General features: G+C 39.1%; 1 protein-coding gene across 3 annotated transcripts in view; it reads right to left on the bottom strand.

Annotated features, from left to right (window-relative positions):
• Positions 1-15,737, bottom strand: part of SEC16B (SEC16 homolog B, endoplasmic reticulum export factor) — a 98,898-nt gene that overhangs the window by 71,391 nt on the left and 11,770 nt on the right. The gene's annotated exons all lie outside the window — the stretch shown is intronic.

Genomic DNA, 15,737 nt, shown 5'->3' with positions numbered 1-15,737 from the left:
GTTTCCCTCAGGACTGTGACAAGATGGGCACTTTCCAGCCTTGGGGTCCCGTGCAGGGGAAAAAGTATCAGAGGTAGGTCCTGAGTCTAAGGAATTTACTCCCTGGTTGGGTCACTAACGCAGGACCCCAGTCAGAGCAAACGTTCCCTAAATGTTAGAAGCAGGAGGAACTACAATCCTACAGCCTGTGGAATGAAAACAACATTCACAGAAAGACAGACAAAATGAAAAGGCAGAGGACTATGTACCAGATGAAGGAACAAGATAAAACCCTGGAAAAACAACTAAATGAAGTGGAGATAGGCAACGTTCCAGAAAAAGAATTCAGAATAATGATAGTGAAGATGATCCAGGACTCCAGAAAAGCAATGGAAGCAAAGATCAAGAAGATGCAAAAAATGTTTAACAAAGACCTAGAAGAATTAAAAGAACAAACATCTAGAAGAATTAAAGAACAAACAAACAGAGATAAAAAATAAAATAACGGAAATGAAAAATACACTAGAAGGAATCAATAGCAGAATTACTGAGGCAGAAGAACGGATAAGTGACCTTGAAGACAGATTGGTGGAATTCACTGCCACGGAACAGAATAAAGAAAAAAGAATGAAAGGAAATGAAGACAGCCTAAGAGACCTCTGGGACAACATTAAATGCAACAACATTCTCATTATAGGGATCCTAGAAGGAGAAGAGAGAGAGAAAGGACCCAAAGAAATATTTGAAGAGATTATAGTCAAAAATTTCCCTAACATGGGAAAGGAAATAGCCACCCAAGTCCAAGGAAGTGCAGAGAGTCCCAGGCAGGATAAACCCAAGGAGAAACATGCTGAGATACACAGTAATCAAATTGACAAAAATTAAAGAAAAAGAAAAATTATTAAAAGCAACAAGGGAAAAACGACAAATAACAGACAAAGGAATGCCCATGAGGTTAACAGCTGATGTCTCAGCAGAAACACTACAAGCCAGAAGGGAGTGGCACGATATATTAAAGTGATGGAAGGAAAGAACGGACAACCAAGATTACTCTACCCAGCAAGGATCTCATTCAGATTTGACAGAGAAATCAAAAGCTTTACAGACAGGCAAAAGCTAAGAGAATTCAGCACCACCAAAACAGTTCTACAACAAATGCTAAAGGAACTTCTCTAAGTGGGAAACACAAGAGAAGAAAATGATTTACAAAAACAAACCCAAAACACTTAAGAAAATGGTAATAGGAACATACATATGGATAATTATCTTAAAGGTGAATGGATTAAATGCTGCAACCAAAAGAAACAGGCTTGCTGAATGGATACAAAAGCAAGACCCATATATATGCTGTCTACAAGAGACCCACTTCAGACCTAGGGACACATACAGACTGAAAGTGAGGGGACTGAAAAAGATATTCCATGCAAATGGAAATCAAAAGAAAGCTGGAGGGCTTCCCTGGTGGCGCAGTGGTTGAGAGTTCTCCTGCCGATGCAGGGGACACGGGTTCGCGCCCCGGTCCGAGAAGATCCCACATGTCGCGGAGCAGCTGGGCCCGTGAGCCATGGCCTCTGTGCCTTTGTGTACAGAGCCTGTGCTCTGCAATGGGAGAGGCCACAGGAGTGAAAGGCCCACATACCGCAAAAAAAAAAAAAAAAGAAAGCTGGAGCAGCAATACTCATATCAGACAAAATAGACTTTAAAATAAAGAATGTTACCAGAGACAAGGAAGGACACTGCATAATGATCAAGGGATCAATCCAAGAAGAAGATATAATAATTATAAATATATATGCAGCCAACATAGGAGCACCTCAATACATAAGGCAAATGTTAACAGCTATAAAAGAGGGAATCGACAGTAACACAATAATAGTGGGGGATTTTAAGACCTCACTTACACCAATGGACAGATCATCCAGACAGAAATTAATAAGGAAACACAAGCTTTAAATGACACAATAGACCAGATAGATTTAATTGATATTTATAGGACATTCTATCCAAAACCAGCAGATTACACTTTCTTCTCAAGTGCACATGGAACATTCTCCAGGATACATCACATCTTGGGTCACAAATCAAGCCTTGGTAAATTTAAGAAAATTGAAATCATATCAAGCATCTTTTCCAAACACAACACTATGAGATTCGAAATCAATTACAGGGAAAAAAAACGTAAAAAACACAAACACATGGAGGCTAAACAATACGTTACTAAATAACCAAGAGATCACTGAAGAAATCAAAGAGGAAATTAAAAAGTACCTAGAGAAAAATGACAATGAAAAAAAGATGATCCAAAACCTATGGGATGCAGCAAAAGCAGTTCTAAGAGGGAAGTTTATAGCCATACAGCCCTACGTCAAGAAACATCTCAAATAAATAATCTGACCTTACACCTAAAGCAACTAGAGGAAGAAGAAAAAAAAAAACCCTAGGTGAGTAGAAGGAAAGAACTCATAAGATCAGAGCAGAAATAAATGAAATAGAAACAAAGAAAACAGTAGCAAATATCAATAAAACTAAAAGCTGGTTCTTTGAGAAGATAAACAAAATTGATAAACCTTTAGCCAGAATCATAAAGAAAAAGAGGGACAGGACTCAAATCAATAAAATTAGAAATGAAAAAGGAGAAGTTACAACAGACACTGCAGAAATACAAAGCATCATAAGAGACTACTACAAGCCACTCTATGCCAATAAAATGGACCACCTGGAAGAAATGGACAAGTTCTTAGAAAGGTATAACCTTCCAAGACTGAGCCAGGAAGAAACAGAAAATATGAACAGACCAATCACAAGTAATGAAATTGAAACTGTGATTAAAAATCTTCCAACAGGGGCTTCCCTGGTGGCGCAGTGGTTGAGAGTCTGCCTGCTGATGCAGGGGACACGGGTTCGTGCCCCGGTCCAGGAAGATCCCACATGCCGCGGAGCAGCTAGGTCCGTGAGCCATGGCTGCTGAGCCTGTGCATCCGGAGCCTGTGCTCTGCAACGGGAGAGGCCACAACAGTGAGAGGCCCGTGTACTGCAAAAAAAAAAAAAAGAAAGAAAGAAAGGAAAAAAAATCTTCTAACAAACAAAAGTCCAGGACCAGATGGCGTCACAGGTGAATTCTATCAAACATTTAGAGAAAAGCTAACACCCACCTTTCTCAAACTCTTCCAAAAAACTGCAGAGGAAGGAACACTCCCAAATTCATTTTACGAGGCCACCATCACCCTGATACCAAAACCAGACAACGATACTACAAAAAAAGAAAATTACAGACCAATATCACTGATGAATATAGATGCAAAAATCCTCAACAAAATACTAGCAAACAGAATCCAAGAACACATTAAAAGGATCATACACCATGATCAAGTGGGATTTATCCCAGGGATGCAAGGATTCTTCAATATGTGCAAATCAATCAATGTGATTCACCATATTAACAAATTGAAGAATAAAAATCATATGATCATCTCAATAGATGCAAAAAAAGCTTTTGACAAAATTCAACACCCATTTATGATAAAAACTCTCCAGAAAGTGGGCATAGAGGGAACCTACCTCAACATAATAAAGGCCATATACGACAAACCCACAGCAAACAAAATTCTCAATGGTGAGAAATTGAAAGCATTTCCTCTAAGATCAGGAACAAGACAAGGATGTCCACTCTCACCACTATTATTCAACATAGTTTTGGAAGTTCTAGCCACGGCAATCAGAGAAGAAAAAGAAATAAAAGGAATACAAATTGGAAAAGAAGAAGTAAAACTGTCACTGTTTGCAGATGACATGATACTATACATAGAGAATCCTAAAGATGCCACCAGAAAACTACTAGAGCTAATCAATGAATTTGGTAAAGTTTCAGGATACAAAATTAATGCACAGAAATCTGTTGCATTCCTATACACTAACAACGAAAGATCAGAAAGAGAAATAAAGGAAACAATCTCATTCACCACTGCAACAAACAGAATAAAATACCTATGAATAAACCTATCTAAGGAGGTAAAAGACCTATACTCAAAAACTATAAGACACTGATGAAAGAAATCAAAGATGCCAGAAACAGATGGAGAGATATACCATGTTCTTGGATTGGAAGAATCAATATTGTGAAAATGACTATACTACCCAAAGCAATCTACAGATTCAATGCAATCCCTATCAAATTACCAATGGCATTTTTTACAGAACTAGATCAAAAACATCTTAAAATTTGTATGAAGACACAAAAGACCCTGAATAGCCAAAACAGTCTTGAGGGAAAAAAACAGACCTGGAGGAATCAGACTCCCTGACTTCTGACTATACTACAAAGCTACAGTAATCAAGAGAATAATATACTGGCAAAAAAAAAAAACAGAAATATGGATCAATGGAACAGGATAGACAGCCCAGAGATAAACCCATGCACCTATGGTCAACTAATCTATGACAAAGGAGGCAAGGATATACAATGGAGAAAAGACAGTCTCTTCAATAAGTGGTGCTGAGAAAACTGGACAGCTACATGTAAAAGAATGAAATTAGAACACTCCCTAACACCGTACACAAAACTAATCTCAAAATGGATTAAAGACCTAAATGTAAGACCAGACACTATAAAACTCTTAGAGGAAGACATAGGAAGAACACTCTTTGACATAAATCACAGCAAGATCTTTTTTAACTCACCTCCTAGAGTAATGGAAATAAAAACAAAAATAAACAAATGGGACTTAATGAAACTTAAAAGCTTTTGCAGCAAAGGAAACTATAAACAAGACAAAAGGACAACCCTCAGAATGGGAGAAAATATTTGCAAATGAATCAATGGACCAAGGGGTAATCTCCAAAATATGTAAACAGCTCATGCAGCTCAATATTAAAAAAAAAACAACCCAATCAGAAAATGGGCAGAAGACATAAATAGACATTTCTCCAAAGAAGACATATAGATGGACAAGAGGCACATGAAAAGCTGCTCAACATCACTAATTATTAGAGAAATGCAAATCAAAACTACAATGAGGTATCACCTCACACCAGTTAGAATGGGCATCATCAAAATATCTACAAACAAAAAATGCTGGAGAGGGTGTGGAGAAAAGGGAACCCTCTTGCACTGTTGGTGGGAATGTAAATTGATACAGCCACTATGGAGAACAGTATGGAGGTTCCTTAAAAAACTAAAAATAGAATTACCATATAACCCAGAAATCCCACTACTGGCCATATACCCAGAGAAAACTATAATTCAAAAAGACACATGTACCCCAATGTTCATTGCAGCACTATTTACAATAGCCAGGTCATGGAAGCAACCTAAATGCCCATCGACAGATGAATGGATAAAGCAGATGTTGTACATATATACAATGGAATATTTCTCAGCCATGAAAAGGAATGAAACTGGGTCATTTGTAGAGATGTGGATGGACCTAGAGACTGTCATACAGAGTGAAGTAAGTCAGAAAGAGAAAAACGAATATCTTATATTAACGCATGTATGTGGAATCTAGAAAAATGGTACAGATGAACCAGTTTGCAAGGCAGAAATAGAGACACAGATGTAGAGAACAAACGTATGGCCACCAAGGGGGGAAAGGGGAGGGTGGGATAAATTGGGAGATTGGGATTGACATGTATACACTAATATGTATAAAATAGATAACTAATAAGAACATGCTCTATAAAAAATAAATAAATAAAATGAATTTCAAAAAAAAGAAAATGTTCCCTGAATGTTGAACATCACTGAAGGATAAGACTACCATACACAATGCAACAAGACAACTGTGCAAATCCCTGGCAACCTGAGGGCTGAATTGTGTGCCAGGAGAGTTCCAAGAAGGGCAAGATCAATACAAGTTGGTTTCACTGAACAAACGAGACTTCAGCCAAGCTCAGAATGGACACAACTTGCACTGAAAGGGAGTGACAGGTTCTTGGGGTGAAGAGATTTGTTTCTTCAGGCACTGTGTGTGCGCCACAAATGCAATGATGAGCAAAGTGCATCCTGGTCCCTGCTTTCACAGAGCTGTTGTCCAGAGATCAGTTTCCTTAGAGTCCAGGGTACTGGTGGGTCGTGACAAAAGTTGACATTTATTTAGGGCCTATAATGTGCCAGGCACTATGGTAAGTGCTTCACAAATATAATCTCACTTGCTCCTCACTGCAACTCAAAGATAAGGGGGGTTTCTATTATCACCATTTTATGGATTGGAGACTGAGCCCACTGAGCTAATTAGTGGTGACGCCAAAATTCAAATCCAGGGCTGCCTAGCTCATGGGCCATTCCCTTTCCACAATACCCCATGGGAAATGATGTCAGGGGAGGGTGGATGGTGGAGTGCTTGGAAGGCCAGTGAAGCAGTCCATGTTTGCTGTGGAGGAAATAAGGTATTGGTTATCGGTTGTGTCTTCCTGCTGTTGCCTTAGCTGCTTTGCCTAATCAGATTCCCAAGGTTCACACACAGAATTCAGAGGACCCTTCAGGCAAGACACACTCTCTCCCTCCAGATCTCCATCAGCTTTCCTGCCATAGTGAACTGCAATGGGCATCCTGAAAGGAAATTTCAGTCCTATTTTTTTCTCTCCCTTAAATCCTAAACCTATGAGAAACCGTAGGAAACCATTCCCCATGGTTTTTCTCATCCGGCCCTATATTGGCCTTTTTTAGTTTTCCCAAGATCCACAAGAACCTTCACAGTTACCCAGAGACTAGCACACTAGTTATTTAGGTGACATCTTACCACCCAAAACATATGAAGGAGAAGAGAGATGCTGCAAATTTCTCCTTAGCTTTCATTTCTCCATCTTCCCAGGGAGGAAAAGGGCATGAGAGAAGAGGTATCTGCACTCTCTCCACCTCCCGAGAGGATGAGGGATTGTTCCCTGCCCTCAGTCCTTTCCTTCACTCTGAGTTGGGAAATACTGCTCCCAAGGAGGCCAGCCAGAATCATGAAGGTCAAACCACCTGGAGGACATAGAACTGGAGATGTTACAGTAAATGTGGAAATTCTTAAGTTCATATAGATAGTATCTGCTTATCAATTATAAGGCACTTCCAGAACAGGACTTCATTTGAATCTCTCACAATAGTTAGGTGGGTTTTAATGCTGATATGACTTTTTTTTTTTTACAGTTGAGGAAACTGAGGTACATAAAAAAGAAGTAGGTCCCTAAGGTCAGAGAGGTAGAACTTGCAGCCAGGCCCTCTGAGCTCAATTCTGTCCTCTGTCATCTCTTGCATATCCACTCAGGAACGCTGATTTGGATAAAGATGCCAGATAGGCATAGGAAAGCTTAATGGGCAGTCTCTATGATGTCATCCTCCAAGATTAGGGAGATTTGCCCAAATAGTTTTAATTTCATTTTGTACTCTCCTATGATTCTACACTCCAACAACATGCCTTTCTCTTATAATAGTTGGCTTGGTGCTAACCAAATTTTAGAATAGTAAGTTCCATATACTCACTATTTCTGTGGAAAGAAGTGCTATTTTTACTTTGCCCTAAAACTATTTCTTTAAAATGATAAAGTTGCCCCTAGTTCTTGTGCTCTGGGATTTCATAAGTTCATATTTTTATCTTACGATTTTCATTATTTTATAAATTTCAATTACACTCCCCTCTCAGCCTGGGTCTTTCCAGAATGAAAAGCCCTAATTCTTTAATCATCCCCCACAAAGGCCTCTCCTGACCCTCTGGCCCAGTTTAGGCATCCTTCTCTAGACCTTGGTTGGCTCTGTATGTCTTTGAGGTGTATCAGATCATCAGGCCCTCATCACTTTGTCCATTATTCTTTATAAAAGAGCACAAATGGCTTCAGCTAAAATCAAATGCAGAAATATTTGAGAGACACTTTTAAAAATCAAGCAATTCTTTTGCTCCAAGTCAGCCCAGCATAGGCTGAATGAAAAAAATATACATTTTTGCTTCAAGTCTGAAATAAATTTGAACACACCGCTACTAGCCAACCTTGTAATCTATTATGAAAATGACAATTTGCAAGGCACTTTCACATAGATTATTATCTCACTTGACCCTCACATGAACCATGCATAGTAGAAAAAATGTATTATTGTCCTCATTTTTCACATGAGAAAAGTAAAAAAATGAGTCTAACCCACAGTCAAACAGCTGGAATTAGAGCCCCAGTCACTGGCCTTCCATCGAGAGAATGGTCTTTTATCCACTGTGCAATATAGCCTTCCTTATAAACACTTGTGATTTACATTGAAGCACCAAACTACCTCTCTCTGAGTCTTTTTCAGTGGCCACAGCACAGTCACAAAATATTCTATAGTTCTATTGAAAGGAAAGATGTTTAAGGTTAATCTAAACCCTCTTCCCTTTTCTCTCTACCTGCTCTCCAGCGGCAATCTCAGCCACAACGCAGGCATCATTGTCATCTCCACGCAAATGCCTCCCAAATCTGTATCTCTAGGCCACACCTCCACTCTGGCACCAGAAAGGTATAAAACTGCATACTTGATATCTCTTGGATGTCTCAGTATGTTCCCTTTTGATGTTCCTCCTCTCAAATACCTATCCAGGAACCTACGAGTCTTGACTTTTCTCTCTCCCTCCCCTTACCCCCACTGCTATATCTAATCTAACACCAAGTCCTTTCACTTTTACCTCCCACACAGCTCCCGTGCTGTCCATTTCTCTCCTTCCCCATAATCACCACCTTAGTCCAAGACCGTCATCTCCCCTTTGGACTTTCATGGACTCCTAACTGGTCTCCCTCTCCAGTCCTTCCTCCTCACTATAGTCTATGCCATTCTGGTCATGCCATCCCTATCCCACCCCTGCTTAGAACACTTCAATGGCATCCCATTGCTCGTAGGGTAAAGGCAAAACACCCAGAACGGGCCCACCAGCCCTGCCTAACCTGGTCCCACCTCCAGCCTCATCTCACAACACTCGCCTTCATTTCTTAAGCTCCAGCCCCACTAGCCTTCGTTCAGGCCTCTTTACTCACCATGCTTTCATTTGCCACAGGGTCCTAGCATATTCTTCCTTGTCTTCCCTGATTATTTAAATTTCTAGAAGTAGATTCCTAGAAGGCTCCAACTTCATATAGAGGTTCAAGGGTCTTTCCTCAGGAAATCCTATCTTGACCTCCCTGAGTTAAATTCTTCCACTATGCTTTTCACAGCACTGCTTGGGCATGGTTTTAATTTATGTCTGTCTCCCCCACCAGATTTGTAAACTTTTGCTCACCATCATATTCCCCGTGCTGTGCTGAGCTTGGAACACAGAAGCACGTCAATAAATGTTTGTTAGATAGATGAATAAACTCACTAAGGAGGAAACGGTTGTATGGATTATACATCCTCATTATGGAATACTAGGCAGCTGTTAAAAAGAATAAGTCTATATGTTCTAATACAGAATGATGTCCATGACATATTATTAATTTAAGATAGTACATTACAGAACAGTATGAATACTATGATCAGTATTTTTTAAACCTATGTATGTCTTTATTTTTAAAAAATCTCTGTGTGTATGTATACATGTGAATGTGTTTATGCATATGTGTGTATATGTTTTAAATGGCCTGCAATACACCTGAAACTAACATATTATTATAAGTCAACTAAATATCAATAAAAAATAAACAAATACAAATAAAAAGGTCTGCAAGACTAACACCAAACTGCTTACAGTGGTTGCCCTGGAGAAAGGGACTGAGACAGGATACAGAAAAATAGAATAGAAACTTCTACTCAAAAACTCCTTGCTGGTTTGACTTTTTTCAATGACCCTATGGTATTGTAATTATTTTAACAATATCATTTTTAAAGATAATGATAGAACTCAACAAAGTTCAGGAAACTGGCCATTTCTATGTACAGCAAAAATAAAATAAAATAACCACTTTGTGTACGATTCCTCAACAATGATAAAATTCCAGAAATCAGCATATTTCCAGATCAGATCTCCAATCTAGCTGTGATGAAGAGGCAGCACGGTGTCTGGAGAGTAGCACTGACATATATACACTACTGAATATAAAATAGTTGGCTGGTGGGAAGCAGCAGCGTAGCACAGGGAGATCGGCTTGGTGCTTTGTGATGACCTAGAGGGGTGGGATAGGGAGGATTGGAGGGAGGCTCAAGAGGGAGGGGATATGGGGACATATGTATGCATATGGCTGATTCACTTTGGTGTACAACAGAAACTAACACAGTACTGTGAAGCAATTATACTCCAATAAAGATCTATTAAAAAAAAAAAAAAGAGGCAGCACGGAAGAGAACAAGGAGACATGCCAACATGTGTTTGTCTCATTCTTTTCAATAACTGCTTAGTATTCCATAATGAGGATGTACATCACATACAACCCTTTCCTTCCCTCACATGACCCATATAAACAATAAACATTTTGAAAAAATCACTGCTCTTTATTTAGTTATACAATCTTGGAAGGAAAATAAGAGAAACAAATAATATTGTGAATTTTTCTTAGTTTACTTAGCTTTTTTTTGTTGTTGTTAAATAAAAGTGATTATGTGTAGATACTTTTATTTTCCTTTACTTGCCGAAGAACAAATCTTTCGTTGTCTTTACCATAGTTCCAATAGAAAAGATAGCGTTCTACAGCCATGCAGGCTGCAGAGGAAGGAGCAGGGACAAATACACGGGTGATGTGCAGACAGGATTATTCTACAGCTAATAGCACAAAACCTCACTTCAGTTGTCAAGAGAAGTGTGTGCAGGTGGATAGACCCACAGTTAGAGGAAAAGAAGAGGTAGCTGTGTGGGAGTGATTTCTCCAGCACAGCCTACAAGAGAGAGCTGGGAAAAGTCTGTGAATATAGAATAAATGCTGTCACTTGGAGCTGCATTGATTCTTTTTTCAGACTAATGGCTTAGACGGTAGAACAACCAAACGATGACTAAAATGTGAGTCAAATGCTTTCAAATAAAATCATTCTAATGAAGCAGGAACACAGGCAAGCAGAGAGCAGGTCATTAGGGGTTCTAACCAATACTTGTTAAACCTGAAGAAACTCACTCTCCTTAATGACTGCCTCTTTCAATCTAAGTCATTTTGACATTAGTGAGCTGGGGACAATCGATCTTTATTACTAGTGATATCTACTGATCAGCTCTGAACGGTGGGAAAGGTAGCTCCCAGTGGGGCTTGTGTACTTTTCTCAATCCTGATTTGTCTTCCTTCTCTCCTGGGGTCTCTCCAGCATGTCTTCTACTATCCCAAAAGGTGTCAGGAAATTCTAAAATTAGCTTCAAAGTTGGTATCTTGATATTTTTGAAAACTAACTTTCATTTAAATAGAAAAATAGCTCACATTAAGAAGTAAGTTTGGAGACTTCCCTGGTGACGCAGTGGTTGAGTCCGACTGTCATTGCAGAGGACACGGGTTCGATCCCTGGTCCAGGAAAATCCCACATGCCTCAGAGCAACTAAGCCTGTGCACCACAACTACTGAACCTGCGCACTTAGAACCTGTGCTCTGCAACAAGAGGTCACCACAATGAGAAGCACATGTGCCACAATGAAGAGTAGTCCCCACTCACCACAACTAGAGAAAGCCTGCATGCAACAACGAAGACCCAACGCAGCCAAAACTAAACAAAATTTTAAAAATAAATAGATAAATGTGTGCCTTTATGTATTTATTTTAAAAAAAGAAAAAAGAAATGGTGCTGGAACAACTGAATATCCAATGCAAAAAAATGAATGAAGACACTGTCCTTATATCTTTCACCAAATTAATTCAAAATGGATCTTATACATGAGTGTAAAAGGCAAAACTAAAAAACTTCCAGAAGAAGACAAGATAAAAACTAAGGCACCTTAGATTTAGGAATGAGTTTTTTAGATATAACACCGAAGCACAATCCATGAAAAAAAATTGGTAAATTGGACATATTAAAATTAAAAACTTCTGCTCTGCAAAAGACACTTAAAAGAATAAAAATATAAACGACAGCTTGGAACAAAAATATTTGCAAAATGCATATCTGATAAAGAACTTGTACCTAAAATACACAAAGAATTCTTAAAACTCAACAATAAGAAAACAAACAACCCCATTTATGAAAGTGCAAAAGCTCTAAGCAGACACTTTACTAAAGAAGATATACAGGGCTTCCCTGGTGGCGCAGTGGTTGAGAGTCTGCCTGCTGATGCAGGGGACACGGGTTCATGCCCCGGTCCGGGAAGATCCCACGTGCTGCGGAGTGGCTGGGCCGTGAGCCATGGCCGCTGAGCCTGCGCGTCTGGAGCCTGTGCTCCACAACGGGAAGGGCCACAACAGTGAGAGGCCCACGTACCGGTAAAAAAAAAAAAAAAAAAAAAAAAAAAGAAGAAGATATATAGATGGTAAATAAGCATATGAAAAGATGCTCATCATATTGTCATTAGAGAATTATAAATTAAAACAACAGTGAGATACCTCTACTACACACCTATTGGAATGTCTAAAATCCAAAAACTAACACCACCAAATGCTGATGAGGATGTGGAGCAATGGCAACTCTCATTCTTTATTGATGGGAATGCAAAATGATACAACTACTTTGGAAGACAGTATAGCAGTTTCTTATAAAATTAAACATAATCTTATATGATCCAGCAATCGCATTCCTAAGTATTTACCCAAATGAGTTGAAAATTTACATCTACCCAAAAACCTACACAAGAATGTTTATAGCAGCTTTGTTCATATTTGCCAAAACTTGGGAGCAAACAAGATGTCCTTCTGTAGGTGAATGGGTAAACAAGCTGTAGTATACCCATACAGTGTAATATTATTCAGTGATAAAAAGAAATGAACTATCAAGCCATGAAAAGACATGGAGGAAACTTACAAGATACAAGATCAGCTTACAAAAATTACTGGTATTTCTCTACATCAGAAATAATCAACTGGGAAATATAACAGAAATAAAATATTGTTCTCAAGGGCAACAAAACCAGTAAGGTACTTGTAATTAACATAACTCAGAACAATTCATACAACTTTAAGGAGAACAACTTTAAATTCTATTTAAAGACATGAAAGATCTGAATAAATAGCAATATATCCCTGTTCATAAATGAGACAACTTAAAATTGCAAAAATATCAATACTCCTCCAAATTAATCTCTAAAGTCAACACAATTCCATTCAAAATTTCAGCCAGATTTTTTGACGAACTAAAGAAATTTATTCCAAAATTTATCTAAAAGGATAAAGATTCACTAAGAGCTAAGTCATATTTGAAAAAGAAGAACACAGGTGGAAGAGTTACTCTTCCAGATATTAACACACGCTTCAAAGCTAAAAACATAAAACAGTGTGATACTATTATAGGAACAGATATGTGAACCAAGGGAATAGAATAGAAAGCAGAGAGCAGACACATACATGTATACCTGGAAACATGAAAAAAATATTACCCAGGCTTTAAAGTTCAGTGAAATTAATTATAATTTCATTTAATCATCTTCATTTTAAAAGAACAAAATATATAAATTCTGGTACTGCTTAGGAAAATTCAAGATTCCTGGTCATTTTAACAGTGTGATAGTTCATTCACATAGATGATTCCATGATAGATGGATAAACTTCATACACTAGAATAAGGTTTCTAAGAAGCAATTTCCTGGCTTGTTTGAAGAGAGAGTTTGACATAGCCATAAGGAGCTCCAATTCTGGAGTCAGAAACACACCTGGACTGGATTCCAGGTCTGTCATTACTACATACAATACGGCAGGTTTCTTAGACCTACAAGTCTTGATTTCTTCATCTGTAACATGTGATAAAAATGGTTCATACCTCAAAGGGTTGTTGCGAAGATTAGGTGAGAAGATGCCTGTAAAGTGCTTAGCACAGTTCTTGACCCATAATAAGCACCTAACATCTGTGAGCTGCCGTTATTACTATTATTCTAAATGGCTTGCATATTGAAAGAAGCAGAAAGGGAAGAAATAGTAAATGGATGGTGTGTAAATGAGATGCTTGAAATATGTTAGGGAGCGTGGCCTCGGGGAACCGTTGATAACGGGAAGGTCAGCAGAGTGGGAAGAACTAGAAAAATTCTATGTGCCCTCCTCAGTGAAAAGGAGGGCAAATGGAAGCTGACAGCAGGTTAGTAATTTGTGTTTAAGAGAAGAGAGGATATCACTGTGGATGATTAAAACCGTAATCTACCTCTGGCTTTTTCTCTTACCAGATGCACCTAGAACACACCAAAGCAGAGAAGAAACAGCACAGACTAGCACGCGGTTCCACGCCGGTACTGCCTAACTCTGCTTATCCTCCATCAACAGGTGTATGTGAGCCACAGGTAAAGCAAACCTCAGTTTATGAGTCACATAATAAAAGCCACGAGATGCAAAGGGATCCAGAAATTCTCTAAACTGGTGGTGTTCAAGTTTTTAAGCCACAAAACCTTTTCTTAAGAAAAGCACGAATAAAAAAATAAAAACGTGCAGCTACTCAGGCCTCAGCAGCAGAAATGGAGTCCCGGAGCCCAAGAGGCTCACGTCTACACCTGCAACCCCCCATCCCGAATGTGGCTCGGAAGTATAATCTGAAAGCCACTGATACCGTCCTACCCCTCAACTTTTTTTTTTTTTTTTTGGCCATGCCACACGTCTTATGGGATATTAATACCCCGACCAGGGATTGAACCCGGCCCTGGCAGTGAAAGCGCCACGTCCTAACGACAGGACCGTCAGGGAATTCCTGCCCCTCAACTTCAGAGATGTGGAAAGTGAAGGTCAGAAAGGTGAGAGGACTTCCACAAAGTTGTAACCACATGGGGACAGAGCTAAAACAGAATCGAATCCAACAGTTATCTGACGGCCAGTCAGGTTCTCTTTTTACCCCTGAACATTACCTTCTTGACTGACATACCAAAAAGATGAGGAGGAAAGTAAAACATGTTTGAGAAGAATGTGCCTCATCATAGGAAAAACATAAAAATGGAAGGCTGGAGAGCAATGAAGCCTGGCAGCTTGGGCTCCACTAATCTGCATATGAATGGAACACCACCTCCATCAGTGGCTGACTAGAGTTACCAGAACAGTTTTTTGAACATTAAAACAAATTAAGCCAAAAAAAAAAAACCCCTTCAGCAATTCCCTGAAGGTCCAGTGGTTAGGACTCAGTACTTTCACTGCCAGGGTCCGGGTTTCGATCCTTGGTTGGGAAACTAAGGTCCCATAAGCCACAAGGTGCAACCAAAAGAAAAAAAACCCTTCACAGTGAATGCATAACAGAATCACATCTACAACTATACTGCATATGAATGTGCACAATTATACTTTGGAGGAAGTTTAGGCCACATTAATGGGACTGTGAGGGAATGAAAAAGGGCTTGAATAGCCAATGAAATTAACTACAGTGACTAATGGATGAATTATAGTCATATGATACTGAGCATGATTTTGGTGTTCTGTTCACAGAACTCCAGCTTAAATCATCTGGTTGTACTTTAAAGGAGTCTGTATTCTAAAATCAAAGGTCAAGTTAAGTGCTTCCTTTTTAGACTTGTATGTTGTGAAGTTCAGAGTTCATATCAACACGGGTAAATTATTTTCTAAGTACTATCACATCCCTCTATTTAAGACACCAGTGATGTAGACAGAGTCTCAAAATCCAGCTCCTTCATGGCCTTCACAGTTTCAGTTTCCCACTGGCTTACTAGGCCTGAGTATACAGCCATACAACCCAACAGGGAGAAATCCTATGACTCTGCAGCCTGTGACACCTCATTATTCTGCATTGTGTTTACTCTTTAATT

The sequence above is a fragment of the Orcinus orca genome, chromosome 1 (assembly GCF_937001465.1).
Source record: "Orcinus orca chromosome 1, mOrcOrc1.1, whole genome shotgun sequence".
Classification (NCBI taxonomy): Eukaryota; Metazoa; Chordata; class Mammalia; order Artiodactyla; family Delphinidae; genus Orcinus; species Orcinus orca.
This window is presented reverse-complemented; position numbering and strand designations above follow the sequence as displayed.